This window comes from Eutrigla gurnardus, assembly GCF_963514095.1.
Source record: "Eutrigla gurnardus genome assembly, chromosome: 13".
In the NCBI taxonomy this organism is placed as follows: Eukaryota; Metazoa; Chordata; class Actinopteri; order Perciformes; family Triglidae; genus Eutrigla; species Eutrigla gurnardus.
Genome location: NC_139936.1, coordinates 26,127,324 through 26,151,344, shown reverse-complemented (window position 1 = coordinate 26,151,344; position 24,021 = coordinate 26,127,324). Strand labels below are relative to the sequence as shown.

The 24,021-nt window shown below is 44.6% G+C and overlaps 1 long non-coding RNA gene across 2 annotated transcripts; it reads left to right on the top strand.

Moving 5' to 3' along the window:
* Positions 1–14,646: 14,646 nt before the first annotated feature.
* Positions 14,647–22,732, top strand: LOC311022687. Of its 2 annotated transcripts, none has more exons than XR_014598133.1 (3): positions 14,647–14,796; positions 22,492–22,546; positions 22,626–22,732. It is a non-coding gene; the product is annotated as an uncharacterized lncRNA (long non-coding RNA). The 2 variants fall into 2 exon arrangements; XR_014598134.1 differs by having other exon boundaries at positions 14,647–14,812; positions 22,512–22,546.
* Positions 22,733–24,021: the final 1,289 nt, after the last annotated feature.

Below are 24,021 nucleotides of genomic sequence, written 5' to 3'. Positions count from 1 at the left end.
CACTCTATGACTGTTTTAGCTAAGGTTCAGCCCACTATTGGTGTAACTGATCTTGACACAGACTACATAGGTATCCTAGAGCCAGGTCCACCTAGCTTCCAGGGCCTGTTAGCAGCACGGACGCTAGCTCATGTACAGGCAGGGTTGACTTACGTTAGAGTAATGAACCCCACTAACACTGAGCTTCACATTCCATCCGACACCAGATTGGGTGATTTCCATGCCCTTGATGAAGACCACGAGATTGACTTCCATGTTGACGAACCTAGTGTAGCCACAGTTGCAGCTAGGACAGAACCATCTTTTCAACAGTTGTTACCAGATGTTGATCTCAGTCAGGCAGAAATCACTGATGAACAACGACACGAGCTTCAGTCTTTATTGTTGTCATACGGTGATGTTTTCAGTGCTCATGATCATGATTATGGACACACGAACATAGTTAGACACAGTATCAGGACAGGAGATGCTCCACCCATTAAACAGAGAGCATACAGAACCTCACCCAACATAAGAGCAGAGATAGACAGGCAAGTTCAGCAGCTCCTTTCACAGAACATCGTTGAAGAAAGTTGTAGCCCCTGGTCTTCCCCTGTTGTGCTCGTCCGAAAGAAAGATAGTAGTTACAGGTTCTGTATCGATTAAGGAAAGATAAATGCAGTCACTATTAAGGACTCATATCCCCTACCACGACCTGCAGATGCTCTTGACAGCCTTTCCGGTGCTTGCTGGTTCAGCACCATGGACTTATGTAGATCCACTACTGGATATTGGCAGGTCGAGCTTGAAGCACAAGACAAGGAGAAAACAGCTTTCAACACCGGCAGTGGACTGTACCAGTTCAAGGTTATGCCCATGGGTCTAACCAATGCTCCACCAACATTTCAGAGACTAATGGAGCTGGTGCTTCACGGCCTGCACTGGAAGGAGTGTTTGATTTATCTGGATGATGTCCTTGTCTTGAGTCGCTCTTTTGCAGATCACCTACAGAGTCTCAGAGAGGTTTTCAGCCGTTTCCGCTCAGCTGGTCTCAAGTTGAAAGCCAAGAAGTGCCAGTTTGCACAAACACAAGTCACCTTTCTCGGACATGTTGACTCCAATCAGGGACTGCAACCAGACGCAAGGAATCTTGAGAAAGTTCGCAGATGGCCTACACCCAGGACAGCTACAGAGTTGAGAGCATTCATTGGACTGTGCTCTTACTACCGTAGGTTCATCAAAAACTTTTCTGTCATTGCTGCTCCCTTGTACACTCTCGCACACAAAGGAGACATCTTCAAATGGACTGTTAAATGTGAGGATGCTTTTCAATCCCTGAAACATGCTCTCACTCATCCACCAATTGTGGCACATCCCGTTTTCACACAACCTTTTCTCCTGTACACTTCACAGGGCAGCATTGGCTCTGTGTTGTCTCAACATGGTAAAGAACGTGTTATTGCCTACGCAAGCCACACACTCAGTCCCTCTGAAAGGAAATGGTCTACGTTTGACTGTGAGTTCTGTCTGTTATTGGCCATATATGACCTGTGATATCCATAAGTTTTGTGCCGAGTGTTTGCCATGTTAGACACGGAGCAGCCCCACACCACATGAAAGAGCTCCCCTGCAGCCTATCGAAGCTGAGAGGCCATTTCAGAAAGTGGACGCAGACATCACTGAACTTCCTGTTACGTCAGCTGGCAACAGATATGTTCTGGTAGTTATGGACTATTTCACCAGATATGTCAACCTCTTCCCATTGAAGGATCAACGTGCTACTACGGTAGCAAAGTGTATTTTTGAGGAGTACATCAGACATCATGGGGTGCCAGAGTCACTTCACACTGACCAAGGGAGACAGTTTGAGTCAGACCTCATCAAGCATCTCTGTGGTTTCCTTGGCATTAATAAGACCCGCACATCACCATACCACGCCCAGTCGGATGGCATGGTTGAGAGACTGAACCGGACTCTGAAAGACCAGCTTGCTAAGTACATTGTTGAAAGTAGTGGTGAATGGGACTAGTATTTGCCACAATTTGAGCTTGCCTACAATTCAAGTGTTCATTCAAGCACTGGGTTTTCTCCTTTCTTCTTTGTTAATGGTAGAGAACCTAACTTGCTACTTGATGTACACCAGCAGCTTATGCTACACACCTTGCCACATGCTTGTCACATGCTTTCAGAGAAGCAGTGTCAGAAGACCCAGTATGACAAAAAGGTTGTGTTCCACCCTCATCAGCCAGGTGAAGCTGGCTCCCAGATGGAAGGGCCCCTATGTGGTCCTGCGGCGCATGAGCAACGGTGGTTACCCAGGTGTTACATATGAGATCAAGGATCCAAGGAGCACAGGCTCAAGGGAATGGATTGTTCATCATAACAGACTGAAAACCTACAAAGGGACTTTTCCAGCTACCTCTCCTGTCAGACAGGCACCTACTGCACCCGCTGAGGTGGGCATAGCACCAGCCCCTCGCCTCACGGCCTTGTCAGGGGCCTTGCCTTTTCGCCCTCCCAGCCCTCCACATGTGCCTGAGGGTGCCGGGAAACAGTGAGTGTCATGAGTGCTGCTCGATGCAGTATTCCACCCTCTCCTCCTCACTCATCCTCCCCCTCTTCTCCCTTCTCTCCCTCATCCCCCTCCTCCCCTGTTGGCCCCACAAGCCCCACTGCACCTCAGTCACTCTCTCAGCGACCTGTGGGCCTCATGTCACGCAGTGGCCGCCAGGTGAAGCGTCCACTTAAATACGGAGACTTTGTCACTTAATGGACTGTGATTGTGCTTTGACACCCCCTCACATGTTTTGTTTCCTGCTATTGAGGGTGTGGTGTTATGGTGTTATAATATGTTGTCCTGTTTGTGTTCGCTTTCACATGTCGGGGAATGTACACGTTCTATGTGATATTTTCCTGTGTTGCTGTTGAGCAGGTTTTGTGGATGTTTTCCATCCTTATGCATATTGGTTATCATCTCATACTTTTGCTATGACAGGCGGGTGTTGAAATGGGGACATTTCTACTTGTAGCAAGGGAAGACTGTAACCATGTAGATTATTATGTGTTTATTATTTTAATTATTTCATTTTATGTTGTCCTGTGATAGACTGGCGTCCTGTCCAGGGTGAACCCTGCCTTCGCCCAATGATAGCTGGGATCGGCTCCAGCCCCCCCGTGACCCTAAATACAGGATAAGCGGTAGAAAATGGATAGATGGATGGATGGATTTTATGTTGTTCCCCTTTGCATTATTTTATTATTAATGTGCAGTTATGATGTTGGTTCCGCATGCTCTTATTTTGGTGGGGACCGGATATACGGGGCTCGAGAAGGTGTGCTAGCTCTGCCCTCGTGTGCTTTGCTCTCGTCGTTGAACCTGACCTGACCTGTAAGTGAGGTAACATAAAGGGCCCTAGTTTCGTGGCGCAGCGCAGGGCGGCGCAGGGTGGCGGAGCCGGCATAATGCAAGTTTCGACCCGCGCAGCCTTGCACACGGTCAGTTTGGCAGTTTGGTGGATCGCCCTGCGCCAAGATGGGTGTGGTGGCGCAGCAGGGGGAGGCGTCACAGATTCAGCTTGGCGTAGCGGAAGTTTCGTGGCAAAAAGCCTCGCAGAGACTGCGCAGAAAGCCCGCCAGCTCCAACCAGGTCTACTCTGGGCGTAAGGCGCAAATAAAGTGCACTCATTCAAGGCGAATTACAGCTGGCGGAGTGGAAGTTTGGCTGACCGGCGTGCAGTGCGCACACGTCACAGAGACCTCACAGGCAGGTTTCCACAGTTCCAGGCACATTTAAATGCAATAAATAATCACAACAAACACTATTTAATGCAACTAATTGAATCAACACATGAATTTATATCTATATAGATTGTCCCGTCACATCTGACGTCAGATCAAAGGCGGATGGCACGAGTAACGGAAACTCAGCCTCTCGGACCAAAACATCTCCCTCTCTCTCTCCTGTTTTTTTATAATATTGGCATTGTTATTATTATGATACGCACGCACAGCGCGTGATGCGCGTGGTGGGAGCGGTGGCGCTGCTTCTGTCATCGGGTTGTCAAGTGACGGAACTTGCAGTGAACCTCCCCTAACGCATTAAAGGTGAGGAGAGGAGCTCATTTGATTGGTGAAGATCTGAATCGGCTGTATTAATCCCAGTCCACACCTCGTCTCCTCCTCGTCTCCCACTCACGCCTTCTTCTCCTCCCTCTTTCCCACTTGCGCGGGTGGAAGTGACGGGAGGAGTGCCTGCACTCGCCTGCACGGTGCACAAAACTTGCAAAGTCCAGGCGAACACACCCCTTCGGCGTGGAAAAGATAGATAAATACAGAACAACTTTTCTAATTCACAGCCGTGATCTTGATCTTACATCGACTGTACTTCTACTAAGAACGACCCCTGCTTAGAGAATGTATCATATCGCAGTATATGTTACAATTTTTTTTCTTCAAAGACTTTAAAGGCATGACGAAGTAATTTCTTCTCAGTCTTTTGCATTCAACTAAAAGCATTACTATGATTATGGCAGGCGGCAACCTCTGGTTCTGAAATGTGAAGCCAAGGCTGAAGTGCCTTAAAAGTAAACATGAGTTTATGGTCTCAATCACTAGTTTCAAGTCTCCAATCTCCAATCATGATGTTCATTTAGTAAATTATGGTCCATTTGGAGTCAAATAGATCATAAAGCAGGGTATACTTATGGGCGGGACTACCTTGTGATTGACAGGTCGCTACACGCAACCAATGCAGTTCGCTTCTAAGATGGTTTCAACACTTAGCTGTACATTTTTATAATGAAATTTGTTAACAGCTCCACACCAGAATCCAGATAGGTTGGTGGTTGATGCTCGGGGTGCCGCTCTGCTGCTTCTGTTCATCAGATCCAACCGTCGCTCCTCCACAGTCCAAATATGGTCACTTCCTTCACTGGTGGTTTAAAAAACCTATAGTCCAGAAACCAATGAGTTACATCATGATGACTATGTCCACTTCTTATATACAGCATGTAGGTCAGTGTAGTCTTAGTAAGTTGATAGACTGTGACTACTATCTCGCTGGTGCTTGAATTGTAGGTCAGCTAAGCTGGATTTGTTTGTCTGAGGCAGGTTGGTCCAACCTGGGGTCCAGCCTGGGGAGGCCCCTGTGGAGTCTGAGCTGATGGAGTTATAAGACACAACATTACGTCTCAACACTCTGCTGTGTGTACCCTCTGAAAACATCAGTAGTCACCATAATGCATGTTTTTACAAGGTTGTTACACCTCTCATTGTTTGATTTGTATTTGTAGTTTTGTGTGCCAGATTGGCTCGCTACTATAGTGTTTTAACTATACTGTAGTTTATGGAACATCAGCAAAGGAAAGAACTTTGATCATGAATGACTGTGATATGGATGCCTGCAGCCTCCTTCTGTCATACTATGTCCACTGATACATACATCTGGCTATCTTGAGACAGCTAGTAAATGTAGTTGCCCAGAGGTGGTTTATGCCGTTAACCTGCACAGCTACCTTCATTTTACCATCCACTGTACATCACAGCAGTTTTCCCAGGTACCTTTTGCCACTGCCGGGCTGTTATGTTGCTGTTGTTGCAACTTTATTTTCTCAAGCTGTTGTGCAATAAATATTCCATAGATATCACAGCTGCATTAGGCTGTTTGTAGAGGGCATTTAAATGCATTGTAGCAGGAATCATTAGATACATGCACACATCCACTATTGTAGTTGAAATGTTGCTTGTGGTGTTTTTCTGGTGAATGCCTCTTCAGAATGATTTCCTACTTACTTCTCGGACAGTAGATGCTTCCAATGTATTTATGGAGGAATGAGCATCCCATCTCACAAAATACGAGACTCCATATTATTCGATGTCCAGTGGGAACAGCTCCATTCAGACAAAATATTTGTTGTCTTGTGTTGGTATGTTGCATGTGCAGCTTTCGTTGAGCTGATGATGAGGTTCGCTGGGCAGGAAAAAAAACTAACAAAAAAAAAAAAAAAAAAAAAGGGGGGGACGAGGGAAGCAATTTGGACCAGGTTGGGCTTTGTTTTTGTTTTTTTCCTCTGAGGTTGTCATGGTAACAGCAGCAGCAGGGCATTTTAGGATGCCGTCTCTGGCCAGAAAAAACATCTCCAGGGCTTGATTTAATACAAGAGTCCAGAATGGGAATTTGATAAAAAACAGAAGAAAGCAGAGGGCCATAGAGTGCAGTCAGGCTAAACTATGTATGAATGGCCATTTTCTGCCATCATTACCATTTATAACACACAATGAGACTTTTATGAGAGTAAAACCAATAATGGTGTGTGTGTGTGTGTGTGTGCTGCACCGTTTGTGTATTTGATTTTAAGAGAGAGTCACAGATAGAGTTCCATCCATCCATCCATCCATCCATCGTCTACACTCTTAGAAATAAGGGTTCCAATAGGGTTCTTCTACAAGGACTGAGGTTCTACCTGGAACCATTTGCTTCTGAAAAACCCTTTCTTGAAGAAAGGGTTTTTCAAGGGTTCTTGGTAACACTAATGGTTCCAGTAAGAACCGTTTTGATCGAGAGAACCCTTTAAAACCCCTTTCCTGAATAAAGGGTTTTAAAAGGGTTCTTGGTAACGCTAAGGGTTCCAGTAAGAACTATTTTGATCCAGAGAACCGTTTTTGGAAGAAAGAGTTCTTCAGGGATTGTTGAAAGCATGGGTATAATATCCTGTGTCACCAGAGAATACTTCCTGATAACACTTACCAATAATGGTGCAAAATACAATTCCTTGTGACTACTGATAAGAATACTTTTCATATCCATTTTTTGTTTATTTGTTTTTTTCTTCTTTTCCAGATCCTGTTGATCAAACTGTAACATAATTGCAGATCTTGGGATTTGAACACCTGCCACCCAGTCTAAAGTCACTGGCAGTAGTGACTGAGCTAACCTGCTAGCTGGGAGGAATCATCAGGTCCGCCATACTAGTCTATTACCTTACACATTCTGATCAGACATACAAATAATGAAACTGAAATGTTCTGTTACCAATTTATTTTCACAACCATTAATTATAAGAACGCAAGACCTTCATCAGCAAATCTTGTTGACCCAGGCAAAGATTAGCTGTGACTGGGATTTTAACCCCCACCCTCCAAATCTAAAGTCTGTACCATTACCCACTGTGCTATCCAGCAGAACGTGTAGATCAGGGCCTCCTCTGACTCGCCACACTCACTCGCACAGCCAGGTTGACAGCTCCATCATGTCATTGGTCAGACAGAGGGAGCTGATGTGTCTGTTTAGCTCTGTCTGTATAATGTGTGACTTCTGCTTTTAAGTCACAGTATCAATTCCCATGTTGACAGATATCATACCTTACTGATTGCACTTCCAGACAATTAGCTCAGTTGGCTAGGAGCTGGTTCTTGGTGCCAGACAATGTGGGTTCAAGCCCCAGCAAGGGTGATAGTTGTAATACATCAAAATACCTGGTAGTTTTTGTGAAACAAATGTACAAAATTTTAGAGTCATGGTAGATGATGTTTGACAAAAACATATCAGAATTTTACCTCAAACACTGATTTTTGACTGTGAATGGCTTAGTCCATTTGTGAAGCCACAGTTGAGTTGCCACTTGCCAATTAGCTCAGTGCGATAGACAATGGTCTTTGGTTCCAGAAATTGTGGATTTCAGCCTCAACTGGTGCAAAATGTGCAACATTACAATGTCAACTGTCTTGCCTTCCTATTCTCCTGTTTGTTGCTCAGAATTGCCTAAAGTTGCCAAAAATAGTCCGGACCCGACCCATTGCTGCGCAGCAGCTATAATTGTGTTTATTTTTTAAAGTTTAGTTACACTACTCCCTTCTTTAGGAGGAAATGACACACAGCAAAGAAGCAGCGAGGGGAATGGAACCCTGGGTCCCTACAGCAAGGATATAACCTCTCTTTCTGGGGCATCTAAGTGAGCTATACTACTCACTGGACAAAGGCTTTTGAAAGTTTGTTACAAGTCAGGTGATCTAAAGATACAGTTTGAGGTTGTGAGTTTAAGGCCTGGTTGATGCACAGTGACCATGTTAATGCCTACTGAGGTGATCTGTGGATTAGTGACAGACAATTTAAAAAAAAATTAAACACCTATTTTACAGACAATTTTACTCATGTATTTGTCTCCTCCTCATACTTTTCCATGATCGGCCTCATCCCATGGCTGCTGTACCCTGCTTACTGGCTTAGTCAAGTTGTGAAGCTGCACATAAGTTCAGTGATAAAGGAAGGTCTTTGATGTCAGAGGCCAAGCCTTAACTGATGTTAAAAAAAAAAATCATACTGTAATGCTGACTTTGGGGCTACTACATCAGGGTTTGTTGATGCCGGGAATTGAACCTCGATCTCCCAGGGGAAAGGGCGAGGTTTGGTGTGTTGGGCCTGGGAGCTGGCCCCATGGTGGCTGTCATGTGTGTTAATGAGTTAAGAGCTGGTTGCCCCATGGATTGCACCATATAGTCTGGTCTTCACCTTCTACAAACCAGGTGTGACGTACCAATAGTGATTACTGCGAACAGAACAGAACAGAACAAAGAAGAACAGAAGAGAGAGAGAACAGAAGAAACTTTAGAGAATCAAGGTGAGCTAAATATAATATCTTATTTCAGCATGCTTGACCCTAGCTGAGGACTCTTATGGTGAAAGGTGGACTAAGCATTTGTTTCTTGTTATGTTTTGTTCGTTTGCTTGTTTGTTTGTTTTCTTGTAGAAATGACTTACACAGCTTGGACGAAAGCCGAAGTGTGCCATTGGCTTGAAAAATAGGGTTTTGCTGAGATTTCCATCATTGTTACAATACGTAACATTATGAGTACTTGTTACATAACACTGAAAAGTATTTTAACATTATTTAAATCAATGTGAAAGCTTTGTGGTGTTCCCTCACTTTCTCTTGATTCTGTTCCACTGTCACGATTACTACATACAGTATGTACTCTGATTCCTTTCATTGGACCATGCATTATTTTATTGTTTGTAGATAGCTTACAATAAGGCGAAGTAAGTGCACCTTGGATTGATGGAACTAAAACTCTTTTTTGTCTCCCCTTTCTGCCATGTCACCGTTGCTGGAGATTACACAAGTTCACCTACTGAGGACAGCATGATGTGTCTGGCCTGTCATGTTGCTGATTCCACTGGACCTATGCTGACTTTTGACCTGTTCTCCCCTGAGACCTACACAGCCTGTTCTGTTGGACTATCTTTAAATAAATGTTTTTGTCATTAAAATGTTTTGAATGTTTGTTTAATGTCAACATGATAAATGACCACAATATAATATGAACTAAACTGATCTGTAGAATACAATATGGTTCTTTATAGAACCCTCAGAGGACAAGACAGTTATTTGTGAAAACCTTTGAAAAGGGATGTTTTTAGAACCCCCTGTGTGAGGTCTAGATGAAACCCTTGAAACATGAAAGGGTTCTTCGTGGAACTCCTTTTGTAGGTTCTAGATGAAACCCTTGAAAAACGAAAGGGTTCTTAGTGGAACTCCCTGTGTGGGTTCTAGATGAAACCCTTGAAATATGAAAGGGTTCTTAGTGGAACTCCTTGTGTGGGTTCTAGATGAAACCATTGAAATACGAAAGGGTTCTTAGTGGAACTCCTTGTGTGGGTTCTAGATGAAACCCTTGAAATACGAAAGGGTTCTTAGTGGAACTCCCTGGGTGCAGTCAAATAGTCTTTTTTGCTTAGGAAGGTTCCTAACTGAAGAAGTGACCCGGAAGTAAACAAGTGGCCGCCATGATAAGAGCCGTTCGGATTCTCTAAATGCAAAGGAAAGGAGCTCCAATGCTTCCTTTCAGAGCTCCTTTAGCATAGGATGCAACGGACCTTCCTATGCGAAAGGAAAGGAGATTACGCCGACCCACAATTCTTTGCGAGAGCAACATTTAAAGTGCCGCACACGTCGGCCGATCATGAAAACAAACTATATGTGTATTTGCATATTTAACAATTACTTTCATGCAGACATATAGTAATATGAATTGTGTTCATAAATGTGGGTGGGCAGTGATAATAATTGAATGGTATTTTTTATTTATTTCAATCATGTTACAAACTTGACAAAAACTAAACTAAAACCACAAATAAAATGTAAATACAGCAAACGGTCAAACAGGAAGGAGGAGCTGCTGGACCTGAAGCCAGTCAGTGAACCAGCTGTTTATAAAACCAACATGTGGAGAAGTGGATGATGTGCTTTTTGTAGTCCATTATTGTAGTTTATCCAGCGCAGACGCACGTCAATCGCGGGTGCCGATCATCAGCTGTCAATCACCAGCGGGCGCGTTTTAATGACGTAGCTTAGTGAAAGTCCGGTCAGATTCTCTGAGCACCGCAGTCGACTTTTCCTAAGTCCTTTTGTGTTCTCCTATCCCCTTTCCTTAACCCTGTGACGTTTTCCCCAGAGGTCAAGGAATAGGAGTTAGGAATAGGAGTTAGGACCTTATTTTTTGACTATTCGACTGCACCCCCTGTGTGGGTTCTAGACGTAACCCTTGAAAAATGAAAGGGTTCTTAGTGGAACTCCCTGTGCAGGTTCTAGATGAAACCCTTGAAATATGAAAGGGTTCTTAGTGGAACTCCCTGCGTGGGTTCTTTGTAGAACCTCTCATGGGGGGTTCTGGGTGGAACCTTACACATACAGTTCTAGGTATAACCCTTTATGTGGGGTTCTCGGTAGAACCTTCCAAAAGGGTTCCAGGTGGAACCTTTATAAAAGGTTCTACCTGGAGCCAAAAGGGGTTCTCCTATGAGGACAAGCCGAAGAACCTTATATGGTTCTACTTAGCACTTTTATTTCTAAGAGTGTACGGCTTATCCTGCATTCAGGGTCGCGGGGGGGCTGGAGCCGATCCCAGCTGTCATTGGGCGAAGGCAGGGTACACCCTGGACAGGACGTTCACACCTATGGGCAATTTAGAGTCACCAATTAACCGATCGCCATCTTGCATGTCTTTGGACTGTGGGAGGAAGCCAGAGAACCCGGAGAGAACCCACGCTTACACGGGGAGAACATGCAAACTCCACACAGAAGGAACCCGGGCCGACCCGGGGATCGAACCCGGGAACCTCTTGCTGTGGGCGAGAGTGCTACCCACTACACCACCGTGCAGCCCCCACAGATAGAGTTAGAGTTAGTAAATAAATAGAATTGGATTATGGCAGATGGCAGATGGCAATTATGGGCAAAGTTATCATCGTATTCCTCAGAAGTTACTGATTCTGAGCTAAAATGTTTCTACATACTGTATATTGTTGTATATTGTTTTTGTAATATTTATTTCTGGATTACTTTGAGGCCTAATTAACTTTGCATTGGCCGACAACAGCACAATTACTTGAAGACAGAACAACAGGGTAGTTAAAAAACAGTTAAGCACACAACTGATGCTGCTGATGGACAATACATGAATGTGAACCATTCAGCTCATGAGATTAGAGGATTCTACAAAGCATTGTTCACATGAAAATTAGAACAGTATAATAACTATTGGGTGAAGTTGTACAGATATTCATGGTGCACAGAGGATGAACCACAGTGACATCGGCGATCCCATAACATTACCTCTAGCACCACCATGAGGGTGACACTTTTGTTTTTTACTGAAATGTTTTTTACTGAAATGTTGTTTTACAGCTGTTGGATGAATTGCCATGAAATTCAGTAAATGAGTGGGACTCTCGTGTCCTCAGGATGACTTGTAATCTCTCACGCGATTATGAGGTCCAAATTTGCTTCATGACATTTTGAGTTTCAGCTTTATATTGTGTTTATTGCTAATTAGCATGCTAACATGACACCATTTACCATACTATACTGAGAGAATAACATTAGCATGCTGATATTAGCATTTAGCTCAAACCACCACTGTACCTAAGTATAGCCTCACAGAGTCACTAGTGCGTTGAGGATAGGCTTGGTCACATCTGATTATTTATAATAAGCATCGATTCCCCAGCCGTGAATATAACATACAATATCATTTAAGTGTTATAAATATCCAGGGAGACACGCTCGTATTGTGAACATCCATGCACTTAACTTGAGTGTTGTGCATGAACGAGTTAAAAAAAACGCGTTCATTGAACACATTCATTTTATTGTGAACATTGAACTGAACGCAACGCATTTGTAAATAAAGAACTTGAACGTGAATTAGTTCAGATTGTGTGAAATGAACGACGAAAGTCAATGTTGCGGTCCAATTAAACGTTACAGATTTTTTTTTCTCCTGATGAGTCGCGTGACACGACCTGCTCGCACTTTAGAAACAGCATAGCATCTCTTCTATAAGTTCAGCAAATCACTTGGATTTCTTCTACTCCCTACTCGATGATCCTCCCATTATGCAGAGCAATGATGCCATGACACGCCAAAACTGGACTCCAATGGATTACTTCAAGCAGTACATCGATGACTCCATATTTGAAGGAATGGCCCAGTGCACAAATCAGCATGAAGTCCTTGGGCCCTAGTTTCGTAGACCAGGCGCAGTCAGCTCACAGCGCACCTGCGCCACGCCGACGGGGTGTGTCCGCCTGGACTTTGCAAGTTTCGTGCACCGCGCAGGCTGCGCAGGCTCGCGCAGGCACACCTCCTGTCACTCCCACCCGCGCAAGTGGGAAAGAGGGAGGAGAAGAAGGCGTGAGTGGGAGACGAGGAGGAGACGAGGCGTGGACTGGGATTAATACAGCCGATTCAGATCTTCACCAATCAAATGAGCTCCTCTCCTCTCCTTTAATGCGTTAGGGGAGGTTCAGTGCAAGATCCGTCACTTGACAACCCGATGACAGAAGCAGCGCCGCCGCTCCCACCACGCGCATCACACGCTGTGCGCGCGCATCATAATAATAACAATGCCGATATTATAAAAAACAGGAGAGAGAGAGGGAGTTTGTCCACGTGTCAAGGCCACTGGCAATTGCTGAGTACAACACCAACGTGGCGTCGACTTGGTTGACCGAATGTTGAGTTTCTGCAGGATGGCCTCTCGCACTTGGAAATGGACAGTGTGTGCAGTTTTCCACTTTTTTGAACTGGCAATCACCAACTCATGGCTTCAGTATAAGAGTGACTGTCAGTTTCTGGGGAAGAAACAACTGAAGTTCCTTGACTTCAAACTGCTCCTTGGTGAAGAGCTGATTACTCGGGCCCAAGCAGGAATCGCAAGTGACAGCGAAGATGACTATACTCCACCACGTCAAAAGTGGAAACCGCAGCCAAATGCAGCTCTGAGACACTATGGCGCCATCCATCTTCCAGAGATGGTGGACGAAACACATGCATCAAGGTGTCGCAGATCCGGCTGCAACAGCAAGACATATGTGATGTGCATGAAATGCAAGGTATTCCTTTGTGTTTCCAAGAAGGGGAATTGCTTTTTGAAGTATCATGCCAAATAAGCACAACAAAGCAAAACAAAAAAAAAGTGATGACGGACAGTTATGTGGATGTTAAATTCATTGTTATGTTGAGTTTTTGGTATTTTCTTTGGGACTAACTGGTTGCCATCAAGGTTCAGTTTCACATGTATGGCGTTCTGATGTCCACTGTAGTGGACACATGATATCTTGAAAATAAAAACTTAAAAAAAAAAAAAAATGTTTGCAGTATTCTAATTACCTTACAAAGATTGGGGAATTTAAAAAAAAATTGTGATTGGACAATATTTTTGTTTTTCATTTACACATGGAGGAGGATATAGCATGTTACAAACCCAGCTCGTGAGGGGAAAGGGAAGCAACATAAAACCAGGTGTTCTTGGTAATGTAAGTAATTAACAATGAAGTTCAAAGTTGGTTAGAAAAAAAAAAGAAAAGAACATACAGAACTACAACAAAAGGAGAGGGCCTATGGGTGCTGCTAAATCAATGAAACAAAGATAACTGAAGATGGACTCTTTACGGCTAGAGCTGTATCCAGAAACAAAATGCAAACAAAAGATCATCTACGGAACCAAATCTCTGAAAACAAAACACAATGTGAGCAGCACCCCTATCCCTAGTGTTTCTAAATATCCGAATAACTACAGGTTCAGCAAAATCAGTGGTAGAGTCTAACCTGGCCCAATCCCTGGAGTAGCCCAGCACAGACAACACAACGTAGAGCACACAAAAGAGCACGGGGCGGCTGATCAAGAGTAATCACAGCGCGCGATTGCTACAAAAGACGAAGAATTTATGGAGAGCCGGTGCCGCTGAAGTGACTGGAACTGCTGCTTGGTTGGTCGAAACTGCCGACCGCCGCACCAATCAGGGTCCACAGATCACTGACCAGGTAGTGGGAGGGGCCGGAACCGACGGGCCAATTCCCGAAGAGAGGCCACACATCCTACCTTGCATGATGACACACACTCACACAAACACTTAAAGGGGCCCTATTATGCTATTTTTCCACAAGTTAATATAAGTTATTGATGTCTCCAAACCTGGTCTTTGAATTCCTCAACTAGAAAAAACAATCGGAACATGTATTTCCGAGTGGATCACACTCCTCATTTTCAGCTTTTTTACCCCACTTTTTCAAACGGGTGATTCTGTCGGGGTGTAGCCTTATGCTAATGAGATGACCCCCGACCCCGCTCTTACTGAGGAAGTGGTTGTGGTCTCTCCGCCCCGTGCTGTCCGCGTCCAGCTTGTTGCCATGGTTATGGTTCTACGCTACAAACTAACAGCGGTGCAGCCGTACCGCTTCGAACCGGACTCCGACCCAGAACCAGGACCAGCTCCTGTAGAAGTTATACGCCGCGGATGCAGCAGGACGTTTCTGAATGGTTAGTTAACATGTCTGTGTAACGTTTTGGACGGTAACTTGATGTGTGTTAGCGTAGCTAGCGCTAGCCACAATGACGCTAATGCTGCGTTCTTCGCTCTATAAGTAACGTATCTGTGAGCTATTTTGGCCACAATTAATATCGTTAGTAGTGCCTTGTTGTTGACAGTTCACAGTTGCATGTTTTCCAAATGGGGACGCAACATTATATTTAAACGGATGAAAACCCGCTGAAAACAGCGTCCTGTATGCGGGCAGTTTGTTTACATCACATTAACGGGATTAAAAACGTCATCCTCTACACATAAAGATATACAAGGAACGGGATTTGGTCAGTATTATAATGTTCTCATACTGAGTGTTGTAACTCAGACTTAACACAAAGTTAAACCGTAGCCAATGAAGACAGAGTCCGAGTAAGTTTGACCATTTACTGTCACACTTCTCCATATACAGGCTGTGAGCACGGTGAAAACTGTAAATAAACAGATACAAATACAATACAAAATCAGTGCAGTGTTCTTAAATACACATTAAACATTACTGTAAATATAATTCATGCACAATTGCAGCAATAGCCAACCTAGCTGATAGCATAGTTTTTAGCATATACACACACACAATAGCTTGTAAATAAATAGTTGTTTTTTATAAGTTAAGTTCTTCTAAGCCTTTTAGACAATAGTGGTCATACAACTGCAACAGAATTACCATTAAATGCATAAACTTACGGCATTGCCTCTACGATGCTTCATTGAGGGAGCATGGCTTAGCTGTTAGCATGTCTGCATTGTCTCAGGGCTAACCAGGAAGTGGCCGCGCAAAAACGGCCGGACCGGAAGTAGACCAAAACCGGAAGTAGATTGAAACCGGAAGTGACGTCATCATGTGACCCGACAACAATTTCTTAAAGTGTTAATAATTAACCCACTACCATTTTAACAGAAATAAACAACAAATCATTTATCATTGAAAAATAATAAAGTTAAATAAATGCCTTTAAGGCAGCACACTCCCCGCCTGACCTTTATGAGGTCACTGTGAAGTTACGGGAGTGTCAAGCATCAGTCTGTAGGTAGAAGTAGGACAACTTCAGCGATTGGTCTCAGAAAGGTTTTTACACTGCCTTGATCAGCTGTCGCCACCTCAACCTTTCTGACGTGGCCATCCCTTCCAGGAAACGTAGCCGTGATCCTGGCCATGGGCCAGCAGTTTCGAGCGCTTTGCTTATCCCTAAGCAAAACTAGATCTTCAACTTGAAGGTCTCTGCGAGGCACAGTCCATTTTTGTCTCTGTTGAAGGGATGGCAGGTACTCGCGGCTCCAACGAGTCCAGAACTGATTTGCAAGAGCCTGAACTTGTCTCCATTGTTTTGTGTACAAGTCCCTTTCGGAGAAGTCTCCAGGTGGAGGAGGAACTCCCATCTTTTGTGTAAGAAGCATCGATGGTGACAGAATGAAGGGTTTCTCCGGATCTGTAGACACAGGTAGGAGTGGTCGTGCATTCATGATGGCTGTGACCTCTGCCATCAGCGTACAAAGCACTTCATGGGTTAAACGAGTGTGTTGCTGAAGAAACATTGAGTTCAGGATTCTTCTGGCGATGCCGATCATCTGCTCCCAAGAGCCTCCCATATGAGAAGCATGAGGCGGGTTGAATTCCCAGCTGCAACCCTGATCACTGAGGTACTGCTGCACCGTTTTGTCCATCCCAAGCTCTTTACTTGCTCCAACAAAATTGGTGCCACAATCAGACCGGAGCTGTTTCACAGGACCTCTGAGTGCAAAGAAGCGTCTGAGGGCATTTATGCAGCTGGATGTGTCCATAGACTCAATAACTTCAATATGCACAGCTCTCGAGCTCATACAACTGAACATTATGGCCCATCGCTTGCTCTCTGCCTGTCCTCCTCTAGTACGTCTGGTTGTGACCGACCAGGGTCCAAATACATCGAGTCCCACATATGTAAAAGGCGGGCAGATTTGTAGCCGTTCCGGTGGCAAGTCTGCCATGCATTGCTCTTCCAGCTTTCCATGTAACTTTCGGCAGGTCACACATTTGTGGAGTATTGAGTTGATAATCTTCTTGCCTCCTAAGATCCAGAATCCTGCTGCTCTGACTGCTCCTTCTGTCAGGTGACGTCCCTGATGTTTCACCTGCTCGTGGTGATGACGGGTGAGCAGTAGGGAGACATGACTGTCTTTGGGCAGAATTATTGGTCTCTTTTCAGCAGTTGCAAGATTGGAATGCTTTAGTCTACCTCCAAGGCAGATGAGGCCATCCTCCAAGGTTGGGCTTAGTTTCTGTAGAGGGCTGTTTTTGAATATAACTTTGTTGACTTGGAGGGCTGACAGTTCTTTTGCGAAAGCCACCTTTTGTGTTGCTTTGAAGATGACATCTCTTGCTTGAGCCATTTCCTCTGACGTTCGAGGACAGTCACATCTGTGCCATCCTTTACATTTGCCGTTTTGGTTTACATGCTTGTAGGATCTTGCAATGTGCACCAGGAATGCCACTCCTCTCACCAGGGAGGTGAAGGTTGAGAAGCGTTGGAAGCGGTTAGAGGTAAGTATTGGTTCTTCCAGTTTAGTAGCACAGGTTTGTACTTGTGGTCGGATTTCTGAGTCATTTTCAGGTTCCACTAGTTCAAATGTCTCGCTTTTCTGTGTTTTCTCTGCTGATTGACTCAAGAAGCTCGGTCCAATAAACCAGGAGGTTTGTGCCAGGCTAAAGGCAGGTAAGGATCTTGATGCATGATCTGCAGGGTTTTCCTCTGTGTGAACATAATGCCACTGATCAGGCTTTGAGGACAGACGTATACGCTGAACACGGTTGTGTACATACGTGTAGAATCGTTTGGACTCGTTGCAGATGTAGCCGAGTACCACTTTGCTGTCTGTATAGAACTTGATGGCATCCAATTCCAGGTCCAGCTCATCCTGGATGAGATCTGCCATTTCCACTGCTAGGACAGCAGCGCATAGCTCAAGTCTTGGAATAGTAGGCTCAGACAGGGGTGCCAGCTTTGCCTTGCCCATCACAAATCCAACCTCTGATCGTCCATCTTCTTTAACTACTTTCAGATAAGCTACAACTCCGATGGCCTTACTTGATGCATCCGAGAATACACACAGTTCTCTGTGCACTGCTTTTGTGAGAGGGATGGTTGTGTATGTGCGTGGAACATGTAGCTGTTTCAAGTCTTGGAGCGAATCTCTCCAGACTTCCCATCTGCTTAGTTTTACCTCTGGGAGTGGTGTGTCCCAGTCGGACTGTTCTGACGTATGTTCTCTGAGGAGGGCTCTTCCCTGGATCGTGATGGGTGCCAGCAGACCAAGAGGATCAAAAACACTGTTAACAGTGGAGAGGACTCCACGGCGGGTGAATGGTTTGTCCATTTCCGAGACAGAGTAAGTAAATGTGTCGGTTGTGATTTCCCACAGCAGTCCTAAGCTACGTTGTGTGGGTGTAGTATCTCCGCTCAGGTCTAAAACTTTGTTTCCTGGAACACAATCTTCAGGTGGGAAAGCCTCCATGACTGCCTTATAGTTTGACACAAACTTGTGTAGCCGGATGTTTGATTCTGCCAGCGAGGCCTGTGTTCGTTTGAGTAGGTCTATAGCCTCAGCTTCAGATGGTACGGACACAAAACCATCATCCACATAAAAGTGTCTTTCCACAAATTGCACCGTATCAGACCCATGTTCCTGTGCACCTTCTCTGATGGCTCTCCGTAGTCCGTAGATGGCCACAGCAGGTGATGGACTGTTGCCAAAGATGTGGACTTTCATTCGATACTCAACAATTTCCTTACTGATGTCATTGTCTTTGTGCCATAGAAAACGAAGGAAGTTGCGATGGTCTTCGCACACCGGGAAACAGTAAAACATCTGTTGGATGTCTGCCAGGACTGCCACTTTCTCTTTTCTGAAGCGTAGCAGCACACCCAGGAGGGAATTATTGAGATCAGGGCCGGTGAGGAGTACATCATTGAGAGAGATACCAGCATATTTAGCACTGGAATCAAAGACTACCCTGATCTGATTGGGCTTTTGTGGGTGGTAGACACCAAATGTTGGAAGAAACCAACATTCCTCATCCTCCTTCAGCGGTGGTGCTACCTCAGCATGTCCGTTGGCGAAGATTTTCTCCATGAATGCCACATACTGTTCCTGCATCTCAGGTTTTCTTTTTAAGGTTCGTTGCAGGGATCTGAACCTATTGATTACCTGCTCTTTATTACTAGGCAAAGGCTGTCGGGGTTCTCTGAATGGTAATGGAGCAACCCAATGGTTGGCGTTGTCTCTGCAGACGTTTGTGTCCATTATCTTTAAGAAGATGGTGTCTTCTACCGATGGAGCCCAATTTATTGTCATGCTCAGTCCGGTTGAAAATTGTCTGTCCCAGCATCTTCTCAGTTGCCTTGCCAGGTCTGTTGAAGCCTTGCTGCATCTCCTTGACATGCATGAAGCTTGTGCAGGGATGAAAGAATGAGTGGCGGCCACTCTCCAGAACGTTGGTCTTGAGTGTGTTGACAGTGGGTTTGTGTACATTACCTAAGCACACTTCTCCTATTACTACCCAACCTAGGTCCAGACGTTGAGCAAAGGGGGCATTGTGTGGTCCACTGACCTGATGCCTGACCTTGTGTGCCCTAAGGACATCTCTGCCGAGTAACAGGAGTATTTCTGCTTCTGCATCCAGTTCTGGGATGTGACTGGCGAGGTGTTGGAGATGAGGTTGATACAGAACTGCACTTGGTGTTGGAATCTCTGTTCGATTATTCAAAATCTCCTGGCATTCAATGAGAGGTGGGAGAGGGATGACTACTTTGCCGTCCAGTGACTCAATCAGGAATCCCTCTGCCTTCTTGCCAGTGGTTTCAACAATGCCAGAGCAAGTCCTGAGATGGTACGAGAATGGTTTGCTCTCCAGATGTAACAGCTTGAAGAACTCTGGTCTGGCTAAGGAGCGATTACTCTGGTCATCCAGTATTACATAGGCTTTGATGGCCTTGGCTTTGGAACTCTTGGGATATATCTTTACGAGGCAGATCTTGGCGCATGAGCGGCTCCAGTGACTTGGACCACAGACTTCTGTGCAGCTTGTTCTAATAACAGCAGTGCTAGGATAATCTTCTCCCTCCCCGCCGTTCTCTGGTGGTGGTGAAGGAGCCTTTAGGATTTGGGAGGATGGGCCAGGATGCATAGCCGAATCATGATATGTGCTGTTACATTCAAAACATTTCACAGAGGATTTGCAGTCTTTGGCTACATGAAAGGTTGAAGAACAGCATTTGAAACATATTCCTCTCTCCTTGAGGAAGGCCTTTCTGTCCTCCAAGAGTTTGTTTCTGAATGTTCTACATCTTTTAAGAGGGTGGGGTTTGTTATGCAATGGGCAGTTCTTATTAGGGTCATTGTTGGTTGTAGAAATATCTGTTTTATGCACAGCAACAGGTCTGTTGGTGTTAAAACTCTTCACTGTGAATCTCTCTGGTTTTGTCACTGTTGTGGTTGTGCCTTGATGCATGAAGCTAGGGTCATTTCTTTCTTTGCCTCGTAACACACAAAGTTACAAAAATACTCAAAGGGAGGGAAACGTCCATGATTCTGTTCTTTGTACCATGACCCAGAAGACACCCACTTATCTTGAAGTGGAAATGGTAGCTTATCCACAATTGGTCCAATTCCCCGAGAAGTGTCCAGATATGACAGACCAGTGAGATAACCATCATCTTTAGCCCCTTGAAGCTCCATAAGCAAGTCTCCAAGCTCACGTAGTTTGATGTAGTCCTTGGCTAAAATCCTTGGAAAACTGTCCAGTCGCTTAAACAATGACATTTCAATGATTTCCAGGGCAGCATAACACTCACGAAGTCTCTCCCATGCTGTGCGTAGAGCCAGACTAGGATTGTTAACATGAACTGAGCGTATGCGTTTCACCTGTTCCCCAGATTCCTTTCCCAGCCATTTTGTCATGAGATCCAATTCTTGGATTGCAGTGAGTTGGACTTCATCAGCTGCATTGGTGAATGAGGAGTACCACGCACGATAATTCTCAGGCTTATCATCAAATTGGTACAGTCCTGAAGTGACGAGGTCTCTCCTCGCCAAATACTGTGCCAAAGGCTCCACCGAAAGTGGCATGCAAGATGGGGAAGACCGGGGTGTATATGGCTGAGCATGTGCATTCATAGTGGGACTTCTGGTGTCAGGCTTTGTGTCCACTTTCGGTACAGATAAGTGCATGTGGTCATCTTTTTCAAACTCATTGTTTCCAGCTTGCGGTTGTTGAATGTCTTTCACTGATGGATGCCATGTTACAAAGCTGTCATGTGATTCTGGGTGGAATCGGGTTGTATCGGGTGAGAGTGGGGGAAGAGAATGGTTCTGAAGTTCAATTTGAGAACGAATGTAGTCACTGGTGCGTTCCATTTTAACCTCTGATTCTGCTTTCCCATGTTCAATATTAGCATGCATTGCTTCAGCTTGTTCCCACACTTGTGCTTCCTTCACAGCTGCCTCAGCTTCTCTTTGTAGTGTTAGCACTTCCAACTCCGAGTCTATTCTTGCTGCTTCAAACAGATTTTGGGCATCTCTTGTAGCCTTTTCCAATTTCAGTTTAGCCTCTTGACTAGCATATGATGCTCTCACTTTAGCTGCTTCTGCTTTAGCTCTTGCACGGGCCACACTTGCAGATGAAGATGATGTCTTGCTGCTCCCAGTGCTAAATGCAGATGATTTATTGCTTGGTGCCATTGTGACCTCCTTCCGACATCGAATAATGCCTTTTCACTATAATGTTCTCATACTGAGTGTTGTAACTCAGACTTAACACAAAGTTAAACCGTAGCCAATGAAGACAGAGTCCGAGTAAGTTTGACCATTTACTGTCACACTTCTCCATATACAGGCTGTGAGCACGGTGAAAACTGTAAATAAACAGATACAAATACAATACAAAATCAGTGCAGTGTTCTTGAATACACATTAAACATTACTGTAAATATAATTCATGCACAATTGCAGCAATAGCCAACCTAGCTGATAGCATAGTTTTTAGCATATACACACACACAATAGCTTGTAAATAAATAGTTGTTTTTTATAAGTTAAGTTCTTCTAAGCCTTTTAGACAATAGTGGTCATACAACTGCAACAGAATTACCATTAAATGCATAAACTTACGGCATTGCCTCTACGATGCTTCATTGAGGGAGCATGGCTTAGCTGTTAGCATGTCTGCATTGTCTCAGGGCTAACCAGGAAGTGGCCGCGCAAAAACGGCCGAACCGGAAGTAGACCAAAACCGGAAGTAGATCGAACCCGGAAGTGGCGTCATCATGTGACCCGACAACAATTTCTTAAAGTGTTAATAATTAACCCACTACCATTTTAACAGAAATAAACAACAAATAATTTATCATTGAAAAATAATAAAGTTAAATAAATGCCTTTAAGGCAGCACAAGTATCATGTCGTCCTCCAGAATTATGTGCTGAATTTTGAATTATAGGCTGTGTGCTGTGTTTTATAAACGTGATTGTGCTCCATCTCAACATTACGTGCTAAACTTACTGTTACAAAATTCAAACATGAAGTTTACACCTCAGCCTGTCAGCAAAGTCCGTCAGGTTACCATATTAACTAGATTTGTTGTTGAAATGCTCAAATTCTGTACTATATTCATCTAGGTGACTAAGTGGGCCTTCAGACACCGAACATGTCTGCTGCATGGAGACACCACAGGTAATGTTACTGTCTGTTACACCAAGTTGTCTGTTGATTATTATTCATATAACATGACGATGATCATGATTCACACTAGGTAAGAAGACGGATGCAGCAGCTGGAGGAGGAAGAGGCTTGCATGGTGGGACATCCTGGTTGGAACCGTCTGTCTGAATGTTCTCTCTCCAAAACGCATGAAATATACAGCTTCATTCCTCCATACAACAGAGTTGTATGGAGGAATGAAACCCATGAAACCCATGATATCACATAATAGAAATACACATCTGCACAACTACATCTGCACAACTACTAGTAGTTGCTGTTAAACCTGATCTCAAGTAGGCTACATGTCGGGCTACACACCTTTACTTGGGTAAGGAGCCTGTAGTCCTCCTAGACAGGTGAGTGCCAACAGTAGCTGTGGTGGGTCGCTGTGGGACGCTGATGTGAGCTGCTGCTCTGTAAGCAGACAGACAGTCAGACAGACAGACAGAGTTTACGAATACATCTGAAATGTGGAACACGTTACTATTTCACTATAACTGATGTGGTGACGCACCAATAGCTCGTAAAATCCCTTCGTTAGCGGTGCAAAAACAAACGTTTGGTGCCGTCGTCTTTGCATCGGCGTGTATAAACAAACAGATCAGCTGCTCTTGCTGCCGCATTCAAGCTACAAAACGTTCCCAAGCAAACTGATGTCTAGCGTTATTTTACAGGTTTGGGCCCCCGCAGTACTACGTTTCGTTAACGGTCCTCAATATCAATACAATGGAAGCTTTTAACGCAACACGCCAATGCTAACTTTAGCGCAACACGCCAATGCTAACACACCAATGCTAAGAAAGAAACGGTAAACTGTAACACGGCATATTACATAATATTTAGTAACTTACCGCTTCGGTGTCTGTGGTTGGCTCTCGGACTGTCGGTGCTGATCCAAACTTTAGCCTCAGGTTAGAGGCATATCCTGAGCTGTAGCGACCCATGTTGTCAGAGCTCCTGTCGGTGAAGTGCGTCTCACACACAAACACATATTTACGGACGCGTGTGCGCACATTTCCATCGTAGATGCTCCGACGATGCCAGTAAATATCAGCAATTGGACTGCCAACTCCCTTTCCGTTGATTTTGGCATTTTGGTTCACTGGTTTGTATGTACATCACACTGACAGCAACAGGTATGGGGATTAAGTGGGCGGGACCACACAGGTGGAGCGATTCTAATGAGCCGAGATGACCCATATAAGGCACAGCAAAATTCGGTGCTGACGTCATTTAGTGGACATTCTGCAAACCGTTCGTTTATCGGGAGGATTTCTTTCAAACTGAGAAAGTGAAACAGGGAGATGGTGGTCTTTTCTGATACTGTTGGGACTTATTGACACCCCAGGGACCCATTTTAGGGTTGAAAAACATGGAAAAGTCGATTTTTCATAATAGGGCCCCTTTAATATAAGAATAGTGACAGCCGTAACAAGCAAAGCAGA